Genomic DNA, 27,278 nt, shown 5'->3' with positions numbered 1-27,278 from the left:
GGAAACACCTCCTCTGCCTCATCTTCATCATTAAGGAACCAGGTTTGATTTTTCTCTGCTTGAATCAGATTGATAGCCATGGCCTTTAGCAAAGCTCTAGTTACTGCTAGAGCTTTCTCACCAGAACTCTTCTCCTGGGGAAAAAAAAAAAAAAAAATCTGTGCAGGAGCCACCAGACAAGAACATATCAAACTGGGATGCATCTATCATTGCTCATTAGCCCTGTTGGTGAGCTCCAGGCATAGACAACAGTACAGGAAAGACAGATGCTGAGTGGTAGCTGCATTTTATACTTCTTGCTCTCTGGAGGAAGGTGACTGCAGATTTTCCAAGGAGTTCATCTGGACTTGTTCTCCCGTGGGATTCACTCCTTCACCCCATCCCCAAAGGAGAACATTGTGTCCCTAGATCTCATTCACCTAAGGCTGTTATCTGCATCAACCCCGAAGAGCACACACTGAGTTCAATTGCTAATGGCAATTTCAGACACTTTGTTGTCAAGCTAGTGCTGGAAGTTACCTAGGAGTTGATGGGAGGAGACAGAGTGGGATGGATAAAGTTGGGGCCTGGGGTATCAACCCTGGCTGGGAAGAAAGCAGCCCCCTACTTACAATGCACACAGACAGTTAACCTGTGTCTGCATCTGCTCAAATAGAGGAAAAGCTTTTCCTCTCAAAATAGAAATCCACATTTGTTTGCAAAAATCTAAAAAGAGCATTTCAGAAAGAGATCACAGCAAGATGGAGAAGACGCTTCATGACATAGTACCTAATTCTTTTTAAACACAGAAATGCTCTCAAGAATCTCCCCAAACTGACTGAAAATTCAGCTTGCAGCACATGAAAGAGCTCCTGGTGCGCCCAGACCAGGAGAGGAATTTCAAATGTGATTTGGATGGAAGAGTTCAATCTAAAGTAACTGTGGATTTGTTCCCACAAAAAGAAAACTGGATTTAGTTTGTTTTGCAGAAGGTAGATAATTACCTCTCTCCCAAACCCAAAAGCTAGCAGAAAACCTTCACTCCCTGTATAGATCCCAGCTCAGCTGCAGTCACACTCGCTCTTCGGAGAAAACCCAGTCACAGAAGTGCATTATCCCATGCAACTAGCCACGTTGCCCCTTGCATAAAAATCTCTGCTGGCAGATGCAGCAGTCAGAAAGGGGCACATGCAGGGATTTCAGGATCTCACCATACCTAGGCTGGGCTCCCCTCCAGAACTGCTGACAGATACTGACATGTCTGCCACATGCATGGTCTAGAGGGGCTGAAAACAGCCCTAGCGCCCCAACCCTGGTAAAGGTGCTGAGCCAGGATGGCGGACGGAGGGCAGGAGGCTACAGTGAGAAGCAGAGGCACGTGCTCTGGCTTGGATGTCCTTCTGCATCAGCTGCTATAATAAATAAAGCAATTGTGCTTACTGCAAGCTGGGCCCAGCCAGAGCACTTGAAAGCTCTCACTGAAGAGAAGTAGTTAAGCCCTACCTCCCACACATGTCTACAAGACAGCACAGGCTGCCCCTTGGTGTTTGGCCTGGGGGGACAGCAGACCTAGTTTCCCATATCCCTTGGTCACACACAGCTCTCTCAGGAAGCTCTGGAGATGACAAGAAAGAGATGCCCCAGGTCCCTTGGGTGCATGACTGGCAAGGTTCTGCTGTCTTGCTAACAGGAACCACACAAGCAATTAAGCCCAAATGCAAAGATTTTCATCAGGGGTGAAAATCCACAGGCATTCTGTAGCTACATCTATAGCTCCTATTACAAAGGCTTAGTGCTGGGCTGACAGGTGGCTTTGTACGTATTGAGTGGCTGCCATTCCTCTATTCTTGCTGTACCTGCCCTCCCTGGAGAAAACCAGCTGCTTCAGCTCCTCTGTGCTGGGGAAGGGACGTTCAAATGGCGGCCAGGGCCCAACAGCAACGTGGAGGGGCAGCAGGTGAACTTTCTGTCATCAGGATTGGTGCCATAGCTGTGCAATCACCTATTTTACACAGCACCCCCAAATTCAATCCTCATGTTTGGAGCAATTGCAGTAAGGCGAGCTCTGTAATGACCAGGCTTGATTACCAGTAAGCAAGCACTTACCTGTTGGCTCAGCAATTAGAACCAAATCAGCACTGACCCAGAAAGAGCAAGGGGATGTCTCCTTCCTCGGGGCATCCCATGCAAAGATTGCCCTGCCAACCCATGTGGCCCAAAGTACCTCTCTCCAGAGCGCAGTCACATGCACAAGTGAGGTCCCCATTATAAGCTGAGGCACATGGACCACCAGCGAGCTCCACAAAGGGCTGCGTCTGGGTGCCAGCTACGGGCCAACCCCACATGAGGCTGCAGGTCCCAGGGGTCCGGGTGCCAGCAACTGCAGAGACCTGTCCTGAGCACGGCGGGGGAAGACTAGCAAACCTCAGGTCAGAGTAGCCAGCAAGTAGGACAGGCAGAGCTGTGAAAGGGGTGTTCCAAGCATTGAGCTCTAAAATCAAGATTATAAATCAGGATTTGAGGGTGCCAACAAAGGTGCCCCCTCCTATCTGTGCTAGTCTGTCTGTGGCTGGGTGTATCTGTGCATACTTGTGCTCATTCCTGTGCAGAGTCCTCTTGGTTTTACCAACTATTAAGTTATTTTCTACTTGTTTTCTGGTCATTCAGTGAGGTTTTTTAAGGAATGGAAGATACACAGGGGTAGGGGAGGTCTGAGGGACTTTACTTTTATCAGCAGAGAGGTTTTTCTCCTAGAATAAAATCCCTCCTCAAAGTGCCTCTGTGCCAAAGCTAGTTGGGTCAGAAGACCAGCAATCTTAAATTACAGAGAAACAGCCTCTTAGTTCTGCAAAACCTGCCCAGCACAGCCTCTGCCACCTCTGGCCAGGGCTCCACAGCCAAGGGCAGCTTCCACAGCCTGCAATACCTTCATCAGCTCTCTCTTTGCCTGCATGTATCTCTCTTTGATTTGAAGGATCAAACCAAATCAGCAGGTCTCAAACTTGACTCTCTGCTCCCAGGGCGGGCGCTTCAAGGTCTGACCTGAGTGCCTCACCACCAGGAGAGATCACTGCCTTTCAGTGGGTTTTAGACCATGCTTTATTCCTGTGTTTGGTTCTCCTGTATCATTCCCACATTAGCAGAGGGAGAATTATCTTTCCATTGCACAAGTAGTCTACGAGACGATTCATCTCCCAAAGAACTGAGTTTGTTCACAATCCCAGTTCAGTTCCCACCAGAAAAGGACATGGAGAAAGGTGACCATACTAACATAGGATCTGTACAAAAGTCAGTGGTGCGTGCTAATGGTCTCCTACTGCCTGTCTTGAACACTCAGCTCAATTCACACTTTCTTGAACTGCAGTAACTCAATCATCAGCACATTCAGATGAGGAAAATGGAAAAACATGTTAATACCCATTAGAGACAAAAAGGGACAGAAATTGGTTAGGAAGAGAATAAATCAGGAGAGTAACAAGCTCTGAGATTTAAAAGGCTGTTCCTAATGGTGGAGAACACTTTGTACAGTCCATGAGTCATTTTATGTTTGGCTGTTTGCTCTGACTGGTTTTCACTTATTTTTGTTTTTCTTTCTAAAGATGACAGAGGGCAAGATCGGGCAGAACATCTGAAGTGAACAGAGCTCCAAGAAGCACCTCTATTTTGGGAATCCTGATAGAAATCAAACTAGACGCTTTTCTGAAGCCATGGGGAAGTGCCAGCTAAGGCCTGGCATGAAGGGGAACACCTGCACATGGTGCCCCAGGTGTGGAATAATAGCTGGAGGTGACTTAGAAATTAAACTTATATTCACACTTTTAGGTAAGGTACAGCATTGAAGAAGATTCCCAGGTGGAATGCGGCAGACATGCAAGGCCATTCCATTGCAGTTCCCTAGGCCTGTAACCTTAGATGTCAGTGACACCAGGGGAGCTTGGTGTACTGACTCTAAGAAGGTACTGTTCGGAGGGTGGAGCGGTGTGGAGACACTGCAGCCAGGCTCTGCAATTAAATGGGAACTCAAAGGTATTGTGTGTGACCAGTAAGCTGCACATTTGCTATCCTAGGCCAACAGTCTGTCATGTTTCTGACAAAATGCTGTCCTTTGATGAACTTTGATCATTATAAAATCATTATAATACCAAAACACACCTCCATCCCAAAAGCTACCCGCCTCCAAGGTGTGACCACCCCTCACTGAGCTTGCGCTTTGAAGTTTTCCTAGCCTATACCTTTAAAAGCGAAGCAAGAAAACTTTACACCAATCCTAAACAAAGATGTATGACTAGAGTCACTCAAGCTCCACCCAAAAGGTGAAAGATAGTATAAAATGGCTTAAGAGAAAGAGAATGTTAGGGAAGACACCATCGCGTAACACTCTGACCTCTGGGATCAGTCGACGGGCTGAACCTCTCTTCCCCCCGCATTGGGACACCTTTGGGTAAGATTCGAACACTTGGTTATACCAAGTGCCTCCCCGGGAAACTTAGAAATCTCTCTAGAGTTGCTTTATCATCTTTAACGCATTTATAGCTGGCACTGTCACTCATACTGTTGGTATTTGCATGTGCTTTGCAGACAGTAAATTTATCACCGGTAATCCAAAGAATCTGTGTATCTGTTGCTCTAATAAACTGCACTCTTTATTAATGTGGCCGTGATAGTTCATGCAACACAACTAGACTGGGGGTGCAGCGCGTTTAAATTAACGCTGTCACCTTTACTCTGATGAATGGCTGCATATACAGTCCTTAGAAAATAACCGTTGACCAAGTCTGAGACTAGGACTGGACCTAGCCGCACCTAGACTCCTCTCTGAGAAGGAGTTTAGAAAGCAAGGGGGTCCTGTCTGAACCTCATGACTCAACGGGAGGGTTCCCCCCCTCCAGCCACTCCTCAGACTCCTACATGACAGTAACTCTTAACGCAACACCAGGGGAAAACACAAACAAGCTGGTTATAACAGGGCTTGACCGGCTTCCTCATTTGTATTGATTATCAGGGGTAGCTGGCTTAGTGTACATGAGCTGCAGCCAGAACCATGGGGAACAAAACTGTGGAGAGGCCCCATGTGCCTGGGTCACTGACAGTTGTTCTTCAAACCTTCCTGCAAAGAACTCCTCCAGCTTTTCCATCACAATATTTTTTTAGTGCCTCATCTGTCCCTCAGTAAATTGAAGCCCATGGACTTATCTCACTGACTGCAGGTGGAGAAAAGATATCACCTCTGCACTGCAGCAATGACTGCCATATATGAAGACTTCAGTCTCAAGAGAATAAGGAGGACAGAAGCAGAAGAATCCTGGTTCAATCAATCTTCCCTCACATATCAGACTTTTTTAGACTTTTGCTTGTTCTGTCTCTCTCCACCCTGACATGAGTTTTTAATTATACCCATCAAACAGGCATCTCACACACTTTTCCTACAATGCCACAGCATCTGCCTGTTCACATATGGGTGCTGTCCTTGGCTCATGCGGTCAGTTAAGATAATTTTCTACATCTGATACAAAGGGTCATGGCTCAAATAAGTACACCACTCACTTCCACCTGGGTACCACAAACCAGGCACAAAGCAGCTTCCACCAGTGACCTTTGAGATGCAGGAGTCCCTCCTGCTCTGTGCTGGGGAGAACATGACTCGCTCTCCCCCTCCATGGCAGATGTCTTTCTATTCACTAGAAAAAGCCAGGAGTTAGAGTCTGGCAAGGTCTTTTAAGGTGAGGAGGGAAGGGTGGGCAGGGGGGAGAGAGAGAGACTGAAAGGAAATAAATGAAATTGTGGGAAAAAGCAACTGCATTTTATCTAGGCATATTCAATTACAAGTACAGAAAATAACCCTACAAACAGCACAATATTGCCAAGAGAAACCTTCACGTAACACCTTAGGGTTCAACAGACAAATCTCAGCCACAACCATTCAATCCCATGGCAGCAGATGACTAAGATGGGTCCCTCCACACAGCAGTGCATTGGGGCAGGGCTCTGGTGGCGAGGATCCACATGCATGCTTTCAGTTCATGCAACAAGGAGACACAGAATACAGTTGTGCATAACTCGATGTGCCTGAATCACTACTCCAGTGAGGCAAACTGCAACTAATGATGGGGCTCCCCAAAACACAACATGCTACATGCACAAACACAACATGCACAAACAGCTACTTCAAGCACCAGAGGTGCCTGCACGTGACACGAGGCAGCATCAGCAAAGGTCCCTCCAGCATAGCTGCAGTAGCAAAAGAGTGGTCAAGTGAAATCCTCTTTCAGTCCCAGGGTATGTTTGCTTGACATGGAGATGTAGGAGCGATTTAAGAAGCAGATAGTGGTTCTTCCCTCCTGACCTAGAAGGGAAGGCCATGGCAGCACTCAGCAGTTTGGGAAGGTGTGCTAGTAACAGGAACAGGCAGGGAGCCCACAAAAGAGAGAATCTGGCACTGTTTAGCACATCATTCATTTCTGTGAGATTCCTGTCCCCCGCAGGGAGTTTTACAGCTCTTCAAGGGAGATGAGGCTTGCTCTCCAGCCAAGGAGGATGGTACAGATTGCTGTGAGGAAGCCAGTAGCAGGGGAAGGAGCTCAGAGTGGATCTGGAAGCATCTATGTATCCTGCCCTGAGAGCCATGAGCCTTTCACTGCAAGGCATGCCAGGGTCATCCCATGTCAGGCACAACAGCTACTTTCCCAGCTACTTCCCTATGCTGCAGTGAGGGTCAGCACCCACCTATGGGCTCAGGACAAGTGTTGCCATCTGCAGGAGCCACCAGGAGCCCTGCTATCTGAGACATGGCAGGAGCAGAGGGAGGTGAATGCCTGGCCCCAGGCATCATCCCACAGTCATCCATCTCAGCAGCACATCAGGTAAGCCCTAACCCCTAGGTAGGTGTCCTCTGTGGCAGAGGCAGTCACTGGCCATGCCTGGCAATCACTCCCCTGTGACTGTTCACTCAACTCCTGCTCAGATTTTGTCTAACTCAGCTCATGCTAAGGCCTGATGTATGGTGGCAGCAGCACCATTAGGTCAATGTGAGAGTACCACACAGGCAGGACAGGTGGCCAGAAAGAGCTAATGGTCCATTATGCAGCCATGATCACCTGCAGCTGGCTGTCTCCTGCAGCCATTATCTTTTGTCTGGCAGTTTCCTCAGAATCCACTAACTTATGGAAATGGTATAGACCAAACCTCCAAGCTGGAGGGTATAAAACATCAGCTTACCCAAAAAGCTTTTGAAGCAGATCCAGCAGCAGCAGGACTGCTGAGACCTTCATGCTTCCCAGTGTGATACGGGGGATACTCACATCGTGACCAAGGAGGAAGGATGAGCACTCTCACCATAGGCTAGGGAAATAATTCTTTTTGTTTTGCTCATAGGTGCACAATATTAAGAGTTGTGGGTTATAAGTTATGGAACGTTATGACTGGAACGGTGAATAAGTGAATTCACGTGATAGACTAGTCTGGGCAAAAGGGGATTGAGCCCCTGTTTGTTGTGCTTGTTTGCCATATTTCTTAATGAGCTCATGAAATAAAGTTTAAATCACAGAGTAGGTTGTCCTGTAAATTTGAGAGATCTGAATGGACCATGATGAAAAGAGCTAAAATCCCCAAAGACAAAAAGAAATGTTGTAAATATGTTTCCTTTTAGTTTCCCTTTCACAGATAATTTAGCCTAGCTTGCCAGTATTGTTGGCCTTAAGTAAGGAAGCTTAGTAGAATTGCTAACAAGCATTCTTTATTTGAAGGAAACCTACATATGGTCTTCCCCCCCCCCAATAATAATCATTAGAGTAAGAATGCTTTGCCTGTGTTAAATCCTTGGTTAGCTGAGATGGTTGCACTGTAGATAGATAAAAGGAATTCTTCAGGCCCTGTGTCCCTGGAAAGGGTTGATAAGGAGAAGCTACACAAGAACCAACTGGTTTTGGATATGCAAGGAAGGTACGAGCAAGACAAAGATGGACTGAGCATGCGTAAAGACAAAGTTCAGTCAGCGGTCAGAGTGATGAAGACTACTGACTTCCTCCAACGACCACCAGAGGATCCCTAACCACCACCTAAGGACTTAAGTACGCATGTGTCAGAGACATTTACATATATTAATGAGTTCCAAGAAATCTCATGTTTATATAAATTAATCTTATGAATATGTATGATTTTGCAACATAACCTCTGTGATCTTGCTTGTTTGTCGGAGCACTTATGGTGGAGCGATCCCCAGTGCTGCCCAGCGCTGTAAGGATGCCTGCTTAATAGTAACTCCGTTGCTATTGAGTTTTATTTTGGGAACACTCTGAAACTCCGATTCGCCTGCTGGGAGATTCGGATTTTAAAGGGTAGTCTCCATGAATTTTGCTTCAGTGACACCCCCCATAGCAGACTGCACCCTGGGGTACCAAGAGGCTTTGCAGTATGCAGCTTTCTCGAAGGTAGCTGTGGCACTCAGGAGTGCTGGGAAGGAAATTGCATTTGTCAAGTTATTTACAGATGTCTTACAGTTGTAAATAATTTGACAGATCTCATTTCTTCCTGACATGCAGGAGAGTGAGCAATATTCCCAATCTTCTTTGTCATCTGGATCTATTTTGCTGGACAGGATGAATTCATTGTCATCCAACGTTAACAGTAATGTCTCAGGATTTGCCCAGGCACCCAGACAGATGACCACAGCACCCGTTTCAACCCCAGTGCCAGCAACGAGCCATGGCAGAGCCAGGAGTCACTCTGCACTGAGGGGAGTGCTAGGAGCTCATCTGATCCTGGGGGTCGAGTTTTGGTTTTCCTGGGGACAGAGCCCATGCAGCACTGTTGCCAGGGGTTTCTCCTTGGCCTGGCTGGAAATCTCTGGTTTTGCTCTGTGTTGTGATGGTTTGGGCAGACTAACACGCTGTGTTTTTCTCATGTGAAAGACAGTTTGCTCTCCCTGACTGATACCGAATGGCTTGTAATTACCTTAATTATACCTCTCTCTCCTAATGTCAGACAGAGAGCAGTACTAATTCAAGTATATTGGTATAGACACACACCACCTGGGTGGCTCATGCAGGGACCTGGCTGCACCCTTAATAACCGCAACGGTAACACAGTCAAGGAGGAGATATGAGTCCTGGAGATTTCAGCTGGGGTCAATAAAGACATGAGCAGGCAGACATCTCCCTTGAGCATGGAGCCTGTCTTCTGCATGGGCTGGAGTGCATTCTCCAATGCCTGTTTCTCTACCCTCCCAATATATCACTTATGTAAATGCTGTGATTAGGGAGCCTGTAGCATGACCTGGCATTAAATAACATAGTCTGTGCTTCAGGACAGGCGTCACAACACTTCCAGATGCCTTCAGAGAAATTAGTATCAATCCAGGCAGAAATAAATGGCTCCATCTGCTCTTACAGCAAGTCCATCCTTCCCTGCTGACCAAGAGCATTCAACTTTCAGAGAGCAGTAATTTCATTTGGATGAATAATGTTCCAGTCAATGGAAAAAGAAGCTGTGCTGGGGATACCAGGATTGTTATTCTGCTTGACTTTTCTGGGTGGACACAAAATTTCTTTACAAAACTGCACTCAGTGGATGAGTTGGGTTTAGCCTCAAGGCACACATGACTGCTATATACATAATCCTGTGTTAGTCACATTTGTTTTTTTACTGCATGTAGCCAGAAAGCATCAGTGGAAATAGTCAAACCATTCCTAGATTGCCAAGTCTTGAAGGGAATGTAACATCAGGCTTGGAGGGGGACCTGTGAGCAGACATAATACACTCAAAGAGATAGTATGCTACCAGCTTTCTTCTGGGATGGTTGAATGGAGGGACTGCAGTGAGTACAAAGGTGGAATTACTGTATAGCAAGAGAGCCCTGCTTTCCTGGAGATGGCTGAAAACCTGCCTGCTGATGGGAAATAGTAAATTAACTCCTGTTTTGCTTTGCTTGTGCGCACGGCTTTTGCTTTACTTATTAAACTGTCTTTATCTCAACCCACAAGTTTTCTCACTTTTACTCTTCTGATTCTCTCCCCCATCCCACACAGGAGGGATGGTGCTTAGTTGCACCACGGGGGAGCTGTGTGGTGCTTAGTTGCCGGCTGGGGTTAAACCACAACAGTCCTTTTTGGTGCCCAGTGTGGGGTGGTGTGAGAGGCAAGAAAAGGCCTTGACTCTGTGTAAGCACTGCTCAGCAGTAACTAAAACATCCCGGTGTTATCAACACTGTTTTCAGCACAAATCCAAAACATAGCCCCATACTAGCTACTATGAAGAAAATTAACTCTATCCCAGCCAAAACCAGCACAGGAAAGAAGAGAAGAGCTAATTTTCTCCTCTTGGTAGAGAAGATAATTCTTCAAGTCACAAACAAAGTGCAAGGCTTTAGCAAGAGACAGGATTCATTAGGTTTGTCTGTAACAACTGTGTAGCCAAGCACACCCAGGAGCTACCTGGGTTTTGCAGGAAATCAGCTCGGCCAGAGCATTGTTTTATGTTACTTGCATGCAGATCCTCATCACCCAGCCTATTCTGGGGACAGTTCACGCCCTCCCTAGTGCCATCATCCACACACTATCTTCAACCAGTCCTCAAAAAAAAAAAAAGGGGGGGGGGGGGATGACTTCATTTGCCAAGGGCTGGCCCTCCAGAGAGGGGTCCGGAGAGGGAGATCTGCTAGATTCAGTGCCTGGGGGCTGCTCACATTGGGCATGGGGTCCCTAGAGGCAGCAGCCACAAAGCACCACTCTTGCTCTGCAGCCAAGGAGGTGGCTGGCCTTGGGCTCTGCCACACACCAGTGGGGAGGACAGGACTCTGCCAGCCAGTCCTTGCTGCTGTTAGAAGTGGGGGCACTTTACAAATGTAATTATTCTGTTTTATAAGCCAGCTTGGGGGAGCACCAGGCACACGGTGAAAGGGAAAATGCCCTGCCTCAGTGCTAGCAGAGGTGTGCCCTGCATCAGTTTTAGCTTGCAGCGTCCCTCTCTCCTCACCGTCCCTTCCCACGTAGCCCACCCATCATCACCCCAGGGACCTGGCATGCCCTTCTTCCTGCCCCTCAAGAGGTCCATAAGCACCCATAGGTGCCTCACAGCAGGATGTTACTGCCAAATGTACTGCAGCAGGCAGCCCCCTGAGTTAGTCTAAAGGCACCAGAGCAAGCCAAGTCCTGGCACTGGGAGACCAAGGTGAGGATTTACAACTCTGGGAGCAGCTCGTGGAGGGAACTGTGAGCTCCTACTAGAGCTGGAGTCACAGATTTTTTTGCCCTCCAGTCACTGATTTTAACTTCATCTTCAATAACATCAAGATGAGCACATGCGAGCTGGTCCCACATCTTCCATTTCTTCTGCCACCACCTGGGACTGAGCACAGAAGACACCCGCCTCCTCAAAGAATAATGCCATCTCAACCCACCCATGCTCCTCTTCATCTCCAGTAGCCACAGGTTAACATGGGACCTGCCTCTTCTTGGAAAGCCAGCAATGGTTAAGCTCATTCCTCATGCTGGGGCCTCCAGACACAACTCTCCCTGCAAGACTGAGCCAAAACAACCTTCTCAGCCCAACAGTCCTGGGATCCATTTGTTCTGTGGGCTGCAACTGCCTGAAAGCTCACACCAACTTGTGCTACTGCATCAATAAAAGGATCCAAATGGAGTCCATTGGATAGGCTCCAATTTGCTGGGCTGGATTCTGGATCAGGCCCTCCCAGAGAAAGGCACATATTTCAAGGGATATTTAAACATAAATTGTTTAGTGCCGTCTAATAGACTGATGCATTGTAATCAATTCATGCCAACAGCTGTGACACATGAGAAGTATTTTCCATTAGGGAGTATTCTCCATTAACAGAATTACTTCATCCTGTGCTCAAGCCATCTCATCAACTGCTCTTGCCCAAAAAACAGAAATAGAAGACACTTGACAACAACGGAAAGACCTCACATTAGAGCAGCAGAACCTGGGGGGAATACACAGTGCAGGAATAAGTGAGCACAAACCCCTGTGCAAGGCCCATGTGGAGCAGGCTGAAGGCTCTCCCATATCACATCTCCCCAGTACCTGCCAGTGCCACTGCCTCTGAAAACCACCCACTGGATGTCTGAGCAAAGGGACTGCACCCCTTAGCACAGCCCCACACTGAAGGGACCTCTGTTAGCGGCAGCTCAGACCCCTGCACTCCCAGCCTGGTACACAGCCCCCAGCGCAGTCAGACACATGGATGCCGTGCTGGAGCACAGCCTGCACAAAGGCTGCAGACAGAGCAAGCTGTTTGCAGATTTGCTAATATTAGAATGTTATACAGCTTGCTTCTAATGAAGTGTTCATCCTGACTTTGTGCTAGACAGCGAAATCCTGGCACTGTGTCCTGTACAGCTTCCTGCCCACAACACCTACCCATGTCCTTCCTGCTTGTACTAATGACTCCCAGCTGGCTGTTGCCCCAGCCAATAGCTAAATCTAGAATAAGTCGATTTTGGCTTAAATTTTTTCCAAAATGTTTGGTGCTGTTTTAAATGAAGCCACTTGCATCCTTTCCTTGATGATTTTAATGAAAAAGCTTTCCTGGAGAGAGATGATTTTAAAGCAGGGGAAGACCTAAATGCACATAGTTAAAACAACATGAGTTTCTCCCCTGAGCCTTGACTCCACCACGAGCTGCTGCCATTGTGCACAGGACGCGGTGCAGAGAAGGAGCGATCCCCCTTGAACACCATGGCTTGGCGATGCTCAGACTACCTGACAGCTGGCAGCATGCTCCTGAAGGCTCTCCTTGGCCCTCAAACACAAGGAGCAGCAAACATCTCTGCAGAGCAGGAGATCCAGCCAGGAGCACAGGTAAAGTGCTCACCAGGGAAAACTACACTTCAATGGTTTCCTTCACCCTTCTGCCATAGGCTGAAGAACTGCACCATCAAAACCAGCTCTCAGCACAATGCTCCCAGGAAAAGCTATGCCTTTGAGGTGGGAAGAAGGACAAGAGATGCAAAAGATATTGCCACAGAAGAGCTGGGACTTAAGACCACATGCTCAAAACCCTATTTTAGCTGTTCAGAAGTGTTGCCCTGCTCCCTGACATACAACTTGTATTTCCCCAAAGGCCCTTGGTCACTCTGACCAACTTCAGAGCTTGATTTGAGGGCTGATGTTGACAGATATATGCATATGAAAGTCAGACCTCCTGATGCTCCTTAGAGAGGCCAAGGAGAGAAAGCTCCTCCTTTCTCCCTGGAGAAGAGCTATGAGCTGAAAGCAGCACCTACCCTTGTGCAACCCCCAGCCCCACAGAACCATCTCAGCTCAGGGACTTGAGACTCTCCTCAGAAGATCTCAGCTGCTGCATTGACCACAGGGTTAAATGTACTTTTTTACATCTTCCCCCTTGATAGGAAGAGTCCCCTTAGCTCCTGTAAGTGCTGGATCAGGCCTGTTTATTGTCTTCAGGCAGACAGACCCAGTGGACCAGCTGCTTGACCAGGCTTAAAAGCAGCAGCATCCCCTTGACTTGCTTAGGACAAGTTAGTGGCATAGGACAGAGCTGTTCCCTTCCAGTGACACAAATACTTCTTGGGATGGGAACCTCTGCCTTCACCATGCATCAATGCCAACAAGCACCAGCTTGCCCACAAGTCACTCTGATGCAGCCCACCCCACTTGCTCCACGGAGCCTGTTACTAGTCAAGTCCTCTGAGAGAGAGCATCCCCATTAGCTCAGGATGCTCCGCTGCCCCAGGGCTCCTTTGGGATCACAGCTACCTTCCTCCAGAAGGCAGCAGCTGTCATTCAGCCCCACAGGGCTTTGCAAACATCTCCCCAAGTGAAGCAAAGTTAAGGCAGAAAGGGTACAGGGTACAGGATTTTCAGGACTGCAGGTACTCACAGTATAAGTCCTTCCAGGTTCCACCTACCCAGCGACTGCAGGAGTTTCCCAGGTAATAGCAAACTACACTTTGGACTCTTTTGGGGAGGGGGAAAAACAAAACAAGACCTAAAACAATGCAGCCCTAGGACAACTAAGACAAAGTTACAGGCCAAATCTACCTCCACACTTCTTCTGCAAGCTCTTGAGCCCTACTGTTCATGGATGAGCTTGTAAAAGGTTGCCAGAGGGCTGCTCTGCATTCAGAGGTTATATCGACACATCACCTTTCCCAAGAAGGGGACCACAATATCTACAGTCATCACTCGAAAGGTTTAAGGCTTACTTGCAGCAATGCAGAGCTCTCCTCTGTACCCCAGACAGGGACAGGCAGTGTCATGGGTCCATTACCTCCTCCCATGCTACACCACTCAGGACAGAGAGCCTCCCAGCAAGGGCTGTGCATCCTCTCCCCAGGAGATCCCTCAGCAGTGCAGCGCAGGCAGAGCTCCCCAGCAAGGAAGGAAGTGGAAACCAGGGGTTTAGTTCAAGACTGCCCAGCTTTACCTTGTATTTTACTGGCCATGCTGCAGCACACAAACACTGTGCTTCCTTCTGGAATGAAAGAGGGCAGGCATGTCCTTTGAGAGCCTCCACCAGCAGATGCCAAGATCCTTCCAGCAGCGCCCCATGGCACCACTACCTCAGCACCACTCAGGTCATTACAGCGTTTGCAGCTGCCTTTCCTGGTTTTTCCACCACTAGGCTTTCCCTATATATACATATAGGGAGCAAAGGGATGGACACAGAGCTGAGGGAAGCAAGGGGATCCAGCTCTGCTGGTGGAGATCCTGAGCATAGCAGCCCCCCCAGCAGGTGCTGTCAGAGAGAGCAGAGCACGCTCCCATCCCTGGCTAGCTCTGGAGCAAGTGGGGAACAGCCCTTGCTGCTGAGCTCTGCTCCAGCGAAAGTCAGCATGTTTGCCCAAAGAGAGAGCATCATGCAGGTGCAGAGTGCAACCGCATCCAGCCCCAAGGGGAATGGGTTTGTGAATTAACTGCAGCACCAGCTAATGGCAGAGAGCAAGCGAACCAACACACCAGCTCCTGCAAGCAAAAGTGAAATGAGACTGCTCAGCAACTGGTCATCCCCTAGTTCCAGTGACACAAACTCTAAAACCACTCAGGAGCAGCAGTGTCCTGGCCTTGAGGCAATTGCTGATCCTGGGCAAGGACCGGCGTGGGATTGCAGCTCTCCAGCACCTCATCCCAGCTGGCTTGCGAGGGACTTTGCTGGGAGAACTGGATTTTCCAAGATGTCTTTTCCTCTGATTAATTTAAAGCAGAGTGAACAGGAGATTCTTGAGCAGTATTTAACACATGCATCTGTGAATCCCCCTGTCTTGCCAGTACCTGAAACAGCCACTACATGACAGGAAATTTCTGCTCTGAGTGGCAATGCTAACATGCTCTGCCTGCCAGAAGTCAAATATCCCTGGACTTTCTAAGAACAGGCAAAGATAGTTTCCTAAATTAAAGCACTGCATGAGCAGATTATATATCACACTTTAGCTTGACAGAGCAGCGTTCAGTCTTAGAAGACCTGTCAATCACTTTGGTGTGCAGAAGTGTGAGGTGAGTATATTTATTACAGTGCAGCAGAAAAAGTTAAATGTAGTTAGATGTATAACCAGAAGACATCACTCATTTCCTCTGCACAGAGAGTCCTTACAGGCACCAGATCGACAGAGGGAAAGAACTGAAACAGAAAAATATAATAATTAGATTTTTTTTTCCAGGATGTTTTACTGTTGGCTAAAAAATACACAGTTCCACAGTTAGGAAAGGAGACTACCTGAGGAAACATGAAAAACGAAGGGGAAAGAAAACAATCCACAAAACAGATTGGCTAGGAGAGAAAATTAAAGCAGTTAAGAATGAACTGCTCCCCAGTCAATGCATAATAAATAACCAAAGCTAGAAAACTTATAAGGGAAGGAAGGAGACTGCTATAACCAACAGAAGTACCTTGAGGAGCTGCAATACTAGCACAGACAGGATAGAAGAGTTAATGAATATTTCTGTTCCCTCTTGGCAAGAGGAGATAATGTGTTCCTATCACGGGATGCGGAAATACTCCCCAGCAGTAATGAAACTTGGCAATCAACAGAAACCTCAGGAACAGCAGAACCAGAAAACTTGCATCTAAATTTTCTAGGAACTGTCAGGCCAGCCAACACTGGCTTTCAGTAAATCTTCAAATTCTTCGGAAGGTCTCAGGGCTGGCAGAGAGATTTGCAAAAGGAACCAGGAGGATGCAGGTAACTATACAGCCATCAGCCTGATGCCAACTCAGGAAAATAATGGAAAAGCTGAAATGGGATTCATTAATTAATGTGTCACGTGATCGTAGGACAGAGCTTTTACACATGTCTTCTTACATAAAATATCCACTTGCATTGAAAAATATCAAGTGACTTTGATGAGAGCTATTTTCTATAACCCCACTTTGATTGGCACTGTCTACCAGACCATGCCTGACTGCTTGATTAACACACAAGAAAAGACAAAATCAGAATAATGCACACTAAGTGGGTTAAAACCCCGTTAAAATGTCTGTCCCACAAACCACAGCTAGAAAGGGAGAATCATTGCTGAGCGAGTACCGCTAGTGATGTGGGATCCTTCATCACCCATCTTGTTTGGCAGCCTGGGAGACGGCAAGCATTTTGGCATTTCAATCCGGCTGAATATTGCCTTCTTGTGCTAAAAAAAAGAGAAGCCCCATTTGCAGACTGGGATCTCACACACTCAGGCTGGAACCAAAGCATGCATTTCTTTTACCAGGCAAGATGATAGTCATTAGGATTGGCAGCAAATCCTCCCAACAGTGGAAATGTTTGAGCTCAGGTCAAAAGCTTTCTCAAAGAAAAGCTAAAGGTCAGCCCCAGTGATGGGTCTTGCAGGAGCTTGTGCAATCCTAGGTTTGCAGAGGAGCAGGGCATGCTGTCTGACTGCCCAGGCTCTCTGGGGTGAACTTAGGGCTAGAAATATCCTCTGATGGGCAGCTCACCTGAGCAGAAAGTCACCAAGTGGCTCCCTTGGTCCCTCGCATGCATTGGTATGAGTGTGTGTATTCCTTCCCTGTCTCCTTCACTCATGATCTGACTCCCTACATGGGATTTGACCCCCAAATCTGTGTTGCTAGTGTGGGCTGATCATGCTGATAACCTGAGCAGCATCACTCACACCACTACAAAGTACACAGAGCCCGGAGATCTATTTAAAGAAGGAAAAATTACTCTCACATCTGTCTTGCACTTCCAAACACCCAGCAGTCATAGCTGCTGAAAGCACACCATGCCTTCCCGGGGGTGCCCAGCAAGACGGTGTTGCAGTCCCAAAGTTTAGTGAGGAAGAGGGGAGCTCAGGGACAGTGAAAGCAGCTGGACCAGCAGTGGGAATGCAGCAAGGGGGGAGCAGAATGAGCATAGTGGGGAAATGCAGCAAGATGCTGAGTAATTTTGGTGCTCAAGAGCCAAGGACCACCTCCCACAATGGCCGCAGCATTTTGGAGACTATGTTTTCTCTAGGACCACAAATCATTTTTGCACCCAGAGATGTGTAAGGCACAATCTCTCCATTTTCACCAGCTGCTTAACCTAGTTCTTCCTCATGTCTATTTGCACCTTTCTAGCCACTCAGCAAATAAATGAAGCATTTTGCCTCTTGCCCATTCAAGCTTTCAATCGCCCCAGCTAACTTTCTATCTGCCTGTAAACACACTCAGTCATCTAACTGGCCATGTGGGCAAATTTATCCAGCCACTGTCTCCTCTGGTGTCCTGCCCCCATCCCAGCTCTCACAAACAGCAGCCCAACAACGAGACATAAATGTCGTTCCCGTCTCTGGGCAATGAATCAGCACACATGAATATCTTTCAGGTGAATTGTGGACCCTGCTGATAAGAAGGAGAGGCAAAATATTCATTTGCCTGAGTTGACTGAAAATGCTTCCATTCTGACACCATGATTTGAGTGGTGGTGGAATTTGGCTCTAATTAGACTACAGGAGAGAGAAGCAGGGACACATTGTACGTCCCGCTGTTCACAGCAATCAGGACAAGCAATTCCACCTTCTGCAGAGATTACCGGCAAACAGAACTGGTTGTGTCTCCCACCTCAAATACACCACATGGGTGCCTGTTTTCTCCTGCGCACCTAGGTGCTCCCTGCTCCTAGGGTGTTGCACATATGCAATGAACCACTGAGAGGACAGCCAAGGGACAGGCTCCATGTGCACCCATACACATCCTGGACAGAGAAGGCAAGCTTTTACATCTATGCAATACATCCTTATCCATGACAGACCATGAGTTCTGCATAGAACTCTTGCTCTGTGCAGAAAGATTTGTATCGATACTGTGGAAGTTCTCCTTATCCCAGATGGGACAGAATTTCCCCCCAGATCTTACCCCAGGTAGACATGAAGCACCAGATTTCAGCTGCAGCCCCCATGCTCCCTCCCCCAGGGTGATGGTGTCCTTGGCAGCCTGGTGACAGCCTGCAGCAGGGACAAGGGTGATACCACCCTGTGAGACACATAGCAAAGTTCCCTGCAGCAAGTGTAGCACAGGCAAAACTGTGCTCTTGCTTCTGCCAATGATTTCCCCATGGGGAAGGATGTCACCAGAGCAGGTGGCAGGAGGAGGTGGAGACAGGGAAAACTCAATTCTCACTGTGCAGCTGAGGACAACCAATGAGATCTTCCCCCCTATTGCCCAAACCCAGAGAGGAAGTGGATGTCTCCAGGGGATTACAGCCCACCACATTTTGGGAATGGTGTAACTGAGGGACCTGCAGTGGAGAGCAGGTGGTTAGGAGACTATGGCTGCCACAGCAAGCAGCCATCTGGGTATAAATTGCAAGGACCAACAAAGGAGGCACATTCAGTGAGTCTCTGGATGAAAAGTGCAGGGTACCTGGTTCTGAACCATTCCTATCCCCTCTGGCTTCACCACAGCTCCTGGCTTGTGGAAAGGAATATTAGTCTGTGGGTCCTTGTGGAATGGTGCATCTATCTCTTTTTCAAACCTCCCCAGACACAGGCAGGTCCTAGAAGACTACCCAAGCTTTTGAGGACTCAGCACCACATCTACACACAGCCTCGCCCACTGCACATGGCTCCCCTGCCTGTTAACACGAGGACAGCAGCAGGACCAGACAGCAATCCTTCCAGATCACTGGACAGCAAAGAAATCTTATCGCGCTGAGGTCTGAGCCTCTCCAACAGAGCCTCTCCCACTCCAAGCATGCACCAAGGATCTTCATTGTTCCTCAGCTTCTCTCTTAACAAAAAAATAGCAGCAATAACATCACCAACATAGCACCCATAACAGTCCCTTACCCACTTCACATGGGGGCTTGTAAGGTCTTGTTAACATTCCCTAGTCCTTTTGAACACTAATAATTCTCTTGAGTCAGAGCTTAATCTGGAAACAGGTGCGCTTTATTAAAAATAGAAGGCAGCTGGGGATTTTCAAACCATAGAAGCAAGAAATCAATGCCTAATACTTTACCTAGTACATGCTCTGTCAGAGCATCCCCCACGCAAACAGACACTGCCTCTCACCAGCTGCCCCAAAAAGCTCCAGACACCCAAGCACTCTTGGCAGGCTTGGCAGTGGGCCTTCCCTCTTGACCCAGCTCTTCCATTACTTTAACACTGCCTTCTTGGCTTGCTGAAACGCCAGTAGCTCCCTCCTGTCTAAGCCATAGATTGAGGATCTGGCCCAGCACTGTCATATTCAGGATGAGCACCTATGGATTCATGTATTCTGCCAGGATTTAATGTTTAGAGGAACAAAGCCAAACACATCTCAGACCCACACCTCTCTCCTTCTGATGCCAGCAGGGCGCCTCATTGTGAGAGACTGAAAGAGTTAATGTCTCAAACATTGTGGCGACTTGAGGCGATATTTGCATGGCAACGGCAGGTCGGTGAGCATAGGGTGGGGGAGAGCGAGAGCGGGACATGGAGAGCGCGTCGGAGGACGCGCGGTTCCAGGTTCTGCCGGACCTGACCATGTATGGCCAGAGGTCACACAGGGTTTATCTGAGGAAGGGGCTTGCAACCGCCGAGAGACCCCTCGTGACCACCCCCCTCCCCCAGCGCCTGCGCAGAAGATTGAGAAGTTTCTAGAGCAAGAACCGTGTAAGTCCTGAAGGGGCGTACCTGGAGGCGGGGATTAGCCTATAAAAGGCTCCCCCCCCCGGGAGGCGCATGCGCCCACCACTGGAGGATTGCCACGTCTGTTATCGTCATCGCGGGATCCAAGGGTGGTGATACTTTTTCTTTCTCTTTCCTCCTCTCTTTTCCTTTCCTTTTCTTGCTTCTCTCTTCCTCTGCTCTTTCCAATATGTACGCAAGTTTGGGAAAAATTGTGACGGGTTGCCCGGAAAATAGCTCCATTGCTAAACCGCCTTTGTTCGTTCATTAAGCTCACCAGTTCGTTAAGTTTGTCCATTTGTGGAATTCGTCGGTTAATAAAGTTGCTGGCCAGACTGTTCCTCTGGGTCATTGTCGTGACTCTACCAACCACGCAGCTCTGCCAAGCAGAGATCGGCTTTTGTCGGTACACAAACAGTCGGGGAATCAAAAAGATTCACCCCTCTCACAACCCACCGAGTGGGAAGAGACACTCGTGCACAGGTCTGTTGCTGACTGATGCTCCCTGGGAGCATGGTATACTGGGCTCTTCCTAGCTCCAGTCCCCAGGAACCCACATGCATCCTCCCCTGTATCCCGAAGCTGATTACACAGCCCTGCCATGATGCCTCCATCCACTGGACTGCTCTACAAGAAGCAAGTAAGGACAGTCTCCTGGAAACGAGCAACAAACCAAGGTTTCCCTCCCCAGCGCCTCAGCCCCGGAATGAGAGCCAGGTCCTGAAAATGGGGGACACTAGAAAGAATAGCAGCTCTGCTAGAGCAAAAACCTTGAGACCTGGGCATCGGCTCTGCCAAGCAAGTCGCCTTCAGAAGCAGGAGGCCATGCATCAACCCCTGCACCACCTCCTCCCTCCTGCTGAGGATCAGGGAGATGGGACCAGACAGGCGTGAAACTACACTTCACTGTGACTCTATGGAGCAAAAACCCAACTGTCAAATCAGCTTGTTTGCTGCCATTTCAGATAACACAAGCACTGTCAAGCCTGGGGTGTATGTGAGCAAAATCCTTGTCTCAGCCCCCAGGCTTTCTATGAGGAGGCACAGACCCCATCCCAGGCATCATGGGAGACTGTGCCCAGGCAGTTGCAGCTGCCAGCACTCAGGTCTACGGCAGGCAGGCAGACCCCCTGGGTGCCTCTCCCCATCGGCACCAAACCAGCACACACTGCTGGGAAGTATCATCCCGCTTGCACTTCCATGGCACCAGAGCTGTTCTGACGCCATGCTGCTTTCCTGAGGAGTGTGCCATCCATCTCCAGCTGCCTGGGATGCGCATCCAAAAAAATCACGCCAAAAACATTTTCAACACCATTAACTAAGGCTATGACGGTTACCACCAGCTAAACATCTAGCCCTTGTAAACTGGAGTCAGAGCTTCAGCTAAACTTGCAAGATCTCAGGGCTGCTCAACTTGGCTCTAAACCCACAACTTCACCTCACACAACCCGTCCCGCCATATCCTTGCTCTGTCAGGATGGCTCGTTCTAGCAAACTACTTTTGCTATGTGATTTTTTGTTGTTGTTGTGCAAAAATGAAAAGTAACTCTCAGTATTAGACGTTCCTGCCTGTAAGCAGCATTCCCTCAGGACTACTGTATTGCTCAGTAATATACACAAGGTTCTTATAAGAAATAAATAGATTTTTGTAGCCTCAATGAAGAGCACTGTGGTATGAATTTCAAAATTAGTTTTGCACCTCTTAATGTGAAACAACATGGAGCAGCAGTAAAGGCAGAAAACATTGTCAAGAAAGGGGAAAATAAATTGCAGCAGGTCCTGTGGGTGCTGCTCTCTGACCCTGCAAGAGAAGGGATATGAGGGTACGGGAGCTGACGAGCCGGAGCAGGACTTCCAGCCTGGTCCCTCCAGCCTAGCCAACGGTGTTATACTGCTGCTAATCCCAACCCGCACTAGAAAAAGCCCCTCCTTGGGAGCTGCTTTAGGACAGCTTCAAAAGCAGAGAGCCAGAGCCTGGAGATCACTGCCCAGGTACCTTACCCCCAGTACAGTGGGGACCACATAAATGGGAATCGTGTCAGCAGCACAGGGGGAAGCAAAAGTGACTGCGTTTGGTGGAGGCAGGTAGGGAATGCTGCGGAGAGGTGCCCCTGGGCTCCACAAGCCTTTGGGGTGACTGGGCTGCTCCCACTGACAGCAGTGCCTCCAGCCAGGCCCCTGATAGCACCAGCCCAGGGGGAAAGGTGCAACTTCCTCAACCACTTGCCACTGCCTGGCTGCTCCCTGTCAGCCTCCCCCAGCCTGTTGGGGGATCCCCTGGCTGATCTCCAGGCCAGGCCTGTCCCAGCAAGCATGGTAGGACCACGGGGCCTGGAGCTGCTGACAAAGGGCAAGGACCCGCCTCACCCCAGGCTGATGGCTGAAACCAGGGTCTGCAGCCCCCCACTCCAGCAGCGCAGGGCTGTGGCAGAAAGGAGCCAACAGCAGTGTTTGCTGGGGCTTGAATTGCTTTCCTGCAGAGGTACAAAGAAAAGGTGGCATGGTCTATGCAGAGCTCTCCCCCCGCCATGCACCCAGGCTCCTTTATTTCTTCTTGGGACACTGCTAGTTGCAATCCGTCCTCACATTGCTGGACACATCAGCCTGGTCCCTGCTGCCCCAGGCTGGAAGACTACACTGGTGAAGCATGGCATCAACTGCTCACTCTAGGGCCACAAGCTGCCAAAAGCAAGACCCGTCCTGCTGGCTGGTTTTGGCCTGTGCCCAGCTTCCCCTGTGGAGTCCTCCCAGCAACTGCTGTAATAAAGACATGTAGACTCTGGAAGGGCATTTCTGCATCCACAGAGCAGGTTGGGGTCAACATTTTGAGCCAGGCAGGTACAAGCAGCTCCCAGTGATGGCTGTGGGTCACTGCTGGTGCCACAGACAGGTGACAGCAGCAGGAATAGCATGTGCAAAGGCTCCTGAGCCTCCATGCTGGGCTAATCTCTTGCAGGATGTTGCCTCCCGGCTCCTCGTCCTCCTTGTTACCCACTGCAATTCAGGCGACACGAGCCCTGCCTGGCTCCCTGTACCCTGGGGCCAGCCAGCAGCTGGTGCCCACATGCCTGGAAAGGGCTACCCACAACCAGGCCAGGAGTGGGGACAGGACTTCCACTCCACAATAGGTGGGTCCTGGAGGCCCCTGTACCTCTTGCCCTGACCCACTCCATAAAATCTTTGCCAGTGCTGGCAGAGAACAGCTGGAGAGAGGCTGGTTTGCTGACAGGCCAGGGATAAGGTAAGCTCTGCTGTCTGTGCCCCCTTCCTCAGCTGGCTCCCAGGGACCTGCCCTGGCAGGCACACACCCACCGACCCAGGTAGGGGGGTTATCCACCACTGCAGCATTCTCTGAAAGACTCTTCTTTAAGACCATGTGCCTGGTCAATAATCACAAGGACCTGAAAGATCATTTTTAGGTCATCAGGGATTTGCTGCCCCTTGGCATATACACACAGACATCCTTACATAAGGAGTGTGAGTGCAGCTACAATCCCTTTAAGTAGAAGTGAATTCAGCAAGAAAAAGGGAATGCAAATAAGATGCAACCACATAAAGGGAAACTGAGACAAGCCAGTGGTGACACATCCTCGCAGGACCTATGCAGGAGGGCTATGCTGTTTCACAGCTTGTGAGATGAAGAGCAGGCAAGATCACACAATGCACACCTGAACTACATAGACTCATAGAATATCTCAAAAGCTGGAAGGGACCTGTAAGGATCATCAGGTCCAACTCCCTGCTCCTTGCAGGACTACCAGTTTAAAAAATTATCATAATTCAGAAAAAAATAGGCTCATTCTACAATATGGTAGTTAAATGATTTACCTCAAGCTAATAGGACTGTTCATTTTTTAACTGTTGTTGTGAACAACTTGTGGAAAATAAATTTTCAGTATTCCATTTCTTTCAGTTGTGTTGCTCTTCCATTTCACTCAGATGAGACAATGGAAGTAAGTGTCCCTTATGGTTCAGTCACTTTCCACTTTCTGATTCCCTTTCACTAACATGATACCTTTTGCTTCTCTGCATAGATGTTGTGGATCTGTCACATTTCAGCCCTTCCAGTCCCACAGTCTGAGCAGAGGAAAGCAAGGCAGGAGCATCTGGAGGCCAGGTGGAGCAGAGGGGCCTGGAGCCACATGAACAGGGAGCCCAGGCACCACTGTGGGAGGAAGCCAAGTGCTGGGCTGGAGAGGTTTTCTTCTGGAGTAGCTCCTCCGGAACCCACAGGGACTGCCTTGTGTGCTCGGAGAAGGGCAGCGCAATGGGGGACCCCACATGCTGCCTGTGACCCCACCTGTGAACGGTTCTCCAGGGCCACAACCCCACAGGCCCCCAGCGTGGCTGCAAGCCTTCCTGTTCCTCCCTGCACCACAATGCACCACAGGAGAGCACTGCCACAGAGCTGGGCATCCCCATCATCCCCTCCTGGGCCCCCAGCTCACCCTGTCACTCCTGACCATGCCTATGGCTGAGGGGCTGGGCATGGACACCTTGACCCCAGGGAAAGGACCACCTTTTGGGGTGCTGCTGTGGGGCCAAGACAGGCCTGGCATCAGGCTCCCCTCTCCTCAGGGCTGAGCCAGGAGGCAAGCTGGGCTGGGAAGCCTTTGACCCCCTGCGGGAGGCTGGGGATCCACCTCCCCACAGGGCTGGCACCCACATCCGCACAGCCGGGAAGCCAGGCCCTGGAGCTGCCCTTGCCCTGAACGCCACACAGCTGCCAGAAGAGGTTTTCTCCTGCTGCTCCCCTGACAGCCCCTGAGCCTCCCTGCCTGGTGGTAGGTGCTATCTGGGGATGAGGTGGGGGCCGGGCCACGGCAGCCAGCTCTGCCCTGGGAAGGGGACATGGGGCAGAGCTAGCGCACAGGCAGCAGGGTAAGGCCAGACATGGCTAACAGGGAAGTGCGACTGGGAGGGAGGGAGCAAGGGCAGGGCCTAACTGCAGCCCTGGGACATTGCCTTCTCCTCCTGGGTGTCCCAGGCACGGCCCACCCCTTGCTCTGAGGTATCGGGCCAGGGAACCTCAAGCCAAGGCCTCGCTCGCCTGCTCTCTCTCTCCTCCCTGCAGGGGGTTGGTACCTCCTTGCTGCCTTCTCCACCCATTCCTTCTGCAGCAGAGGCTTCCAAAAAGCTGGAAGCCCTTCCCATTGCCATGCACCTGCCCAGCTCTGCAGGCTGGGTCCCACTTCTCCCTCCTGCCAACCAGGCCTGCAGAGGAGAGCAGGGTGCCACACTGACTCGACAGCCTGCATCTACAGCAGTTGCATGAAATGAGGGCAGCTTTTTCCTGACAGAAGTCTTGCCAAGCTCCTGCTCTAGCCTGGGCACAGTGTTCCCCACGCTGCAAGGCCAGCCCTAAGTAAAGGCTCGCCGTCAGGGTTAGAAGGATCACCCTGTCCCCAGGCAATGGCCTGCATCCTCTGGTGAGGGACCAGCAGCACGTGGCTGCATTTCTCTTCCAGTCCTCCCTGCTAGCAGGGGCTGTCTTGCCGCCCAGCAGGTCCACAGGTCGGCCACCTGGATAAAGCTCTGAGCAGAAATTGGGACAACGAGCCAAAGCCTAGAACTAGAAAATGAGATCCATGACTTCCTGAGCTGGCTGACAAGAAAAAGGTTCTTTGAGACTGAGTGGGACCTTTGCCATCTTTGCCATCTTCTGCCTTTGCCATCTTCTTCATCTTCATGGGTGAGTGCATAGCTCAGCACAAGGCATGTGCTAGACAGCTTCTCTTGGTGCTGGGCTCAGCAGGCAGCTGCCCTAATCCCAGCAACTCATGCAGCCCCCCCAGCAGCACAGCCCCGGAGGAAGAATGGCAGTGTGGCCACTCCATTTACATTCAGCAGGCAAGGGCAGCAAAGATACAGGGGCCCGGAGGAAACATTCCCTGTGTAACCTCCCCTGGTTGCAAGACCACTTTCATAACCATGCCATCACCTTGCCTAACGCTACCACAGTTCCGACCAGCCTGGGCTCAGATGGTGTTTGTGGGGTTGCTGAAAAAGGGAGCAGACAGCCAAGAGGGTACTTGCTGAAACGCAGGGTGCTAACAAGGAGATATAGAGGCTGATGCTGATGTAACTGCTCACTTTTCCCCAGGGACTCAGCTTCTGCTGCTGCTCCTGGTGCTTATCCACTGCTGCTGCTGCGACTCCCCAAAACAACGCAAGATGATAAAACTCAGCCTGCTCCCCCAAGAATGACCTGGGACACACAGGAGCTCCCAAAGCTGAGGCCTGCCCTGCAGTATCTGTGTTGCTTGTCGAAATGAGGGGGCAGGGGAGGAAAGCAGGCAGAGCACTGGACAGACCCTGCTCCCCCCTGAGAGACACACTCATGTCTTAGGAGAAATACAGCCCAGCCACCAAGGGGGAACATTTATACAGGGAAGGTGATGGGGAAGAGAGAGCAGGTTGCATGTGCTTGAGCAGGCACAGACATGCCCAGGACCTTTGCACTGTCCTGGGGGAGGCAAGTGGTACCTGGGCTTGAGCACAGACAAAGCATGGAGACTATTTTAATTTGTGTGTTCATGCATGTGCATGAAACTCCTTCCCCTCCCCTTTACAATGACACATCCTTTTCCAAAACAACTAGATTCCCAGAAGAAAAGAGGCCATAGACAACCTGGCAATGGAGCCCTAAACCCACCCCCCTCCTCACAGCTAGACAGAACGACTCTTCCTGCTTCGGCCCTCTGCTGCACCTACAAATCAGACTCTATCTTCACCTTGAGTGCCAAGAGCTGCCCAGCCACTTCCATTCTCCTCTACAACCTCAGCAACTACCCCTCCTATTCTCTCTATGTGGATGAATGCAAACCCCTTGCACGGTACCTGCAATGCCATCCTAGGCCAATACACCCACTTGAGTCAGTCCGCTCCACAATCCCTGTAAGATACAGTACCCTAACGCAGACTTTTCAGCTACAAGCCACAGATCATCCTCAGCTACTGCAGCCAAAGTGGAGAACAGGTGCTCCCCCATGCAGAGCCAGCAGCCATGGGAACCGCCAGGGAGGGAGGGCAAGGAGAAAGTAGGATAAACTATTGTTTCCCTCCGGCTAGAGGCTGGGATCCTTTTCCAAGCTCACCCTTGCTGATCATCAAAACATGCTGTGGAGCATCCTAACGCTAAGGTCCCTTCTGGGATGACTGAATAGGAGGCCCAGCTATGCTTCTTTTCAGGGTTTTGGGCCCTTCCATTCAGGCTTAATTTCCAGCAGGACTGA

The 27,278-nt window shown here is 49.7% G+C and overlaps 1 protein-coding gene across 4 annotated transcripts in view; it reads right to left on the bottom strand.

Annotated features, from left to right (window-relative positions):
* Positions 1–27,278, bottom strand: part of ROGDI (rogdi atypical leucine zipper) — a 74,057-nt gene that overhangs the window by 30,127 nt on the left and 16,652 nt on the right. The window contains exon 13 of one of the 4 annotated variants that reach the window (XR_012045012.1): positions 6,193–6,322. The exons of 2 other annotated variants lie outside the window; for them this stretch is intronic. The gene's annotated coding sequence lies outside the window, so the exon portion shown is untranslated. Of the gene's footprint in view, positions 1–6,192; positions 6,323–15,548; positions 15,575–27,278 lie in introns of those variants that run through there. One more of the 4 variants, XR_012045013.1, reaches the window with a different exon arrangement.

This window comes from Ciconia boyciana, chromosome 13 (assembly GCF_034638445.1).
Source record: "Ciconia boyciana chromosome 13, ASM3463844v1, whole genome shotgun sequence".
NCBI lineage: Eukaryota > Metazoa > Chordata > Aves > Ciconiiformes > Ciconiidae > Ciconia > Ciconia boyciana.
This window is presented reverse-complemented; position numbering and strand designations above follow the sequence as displayed.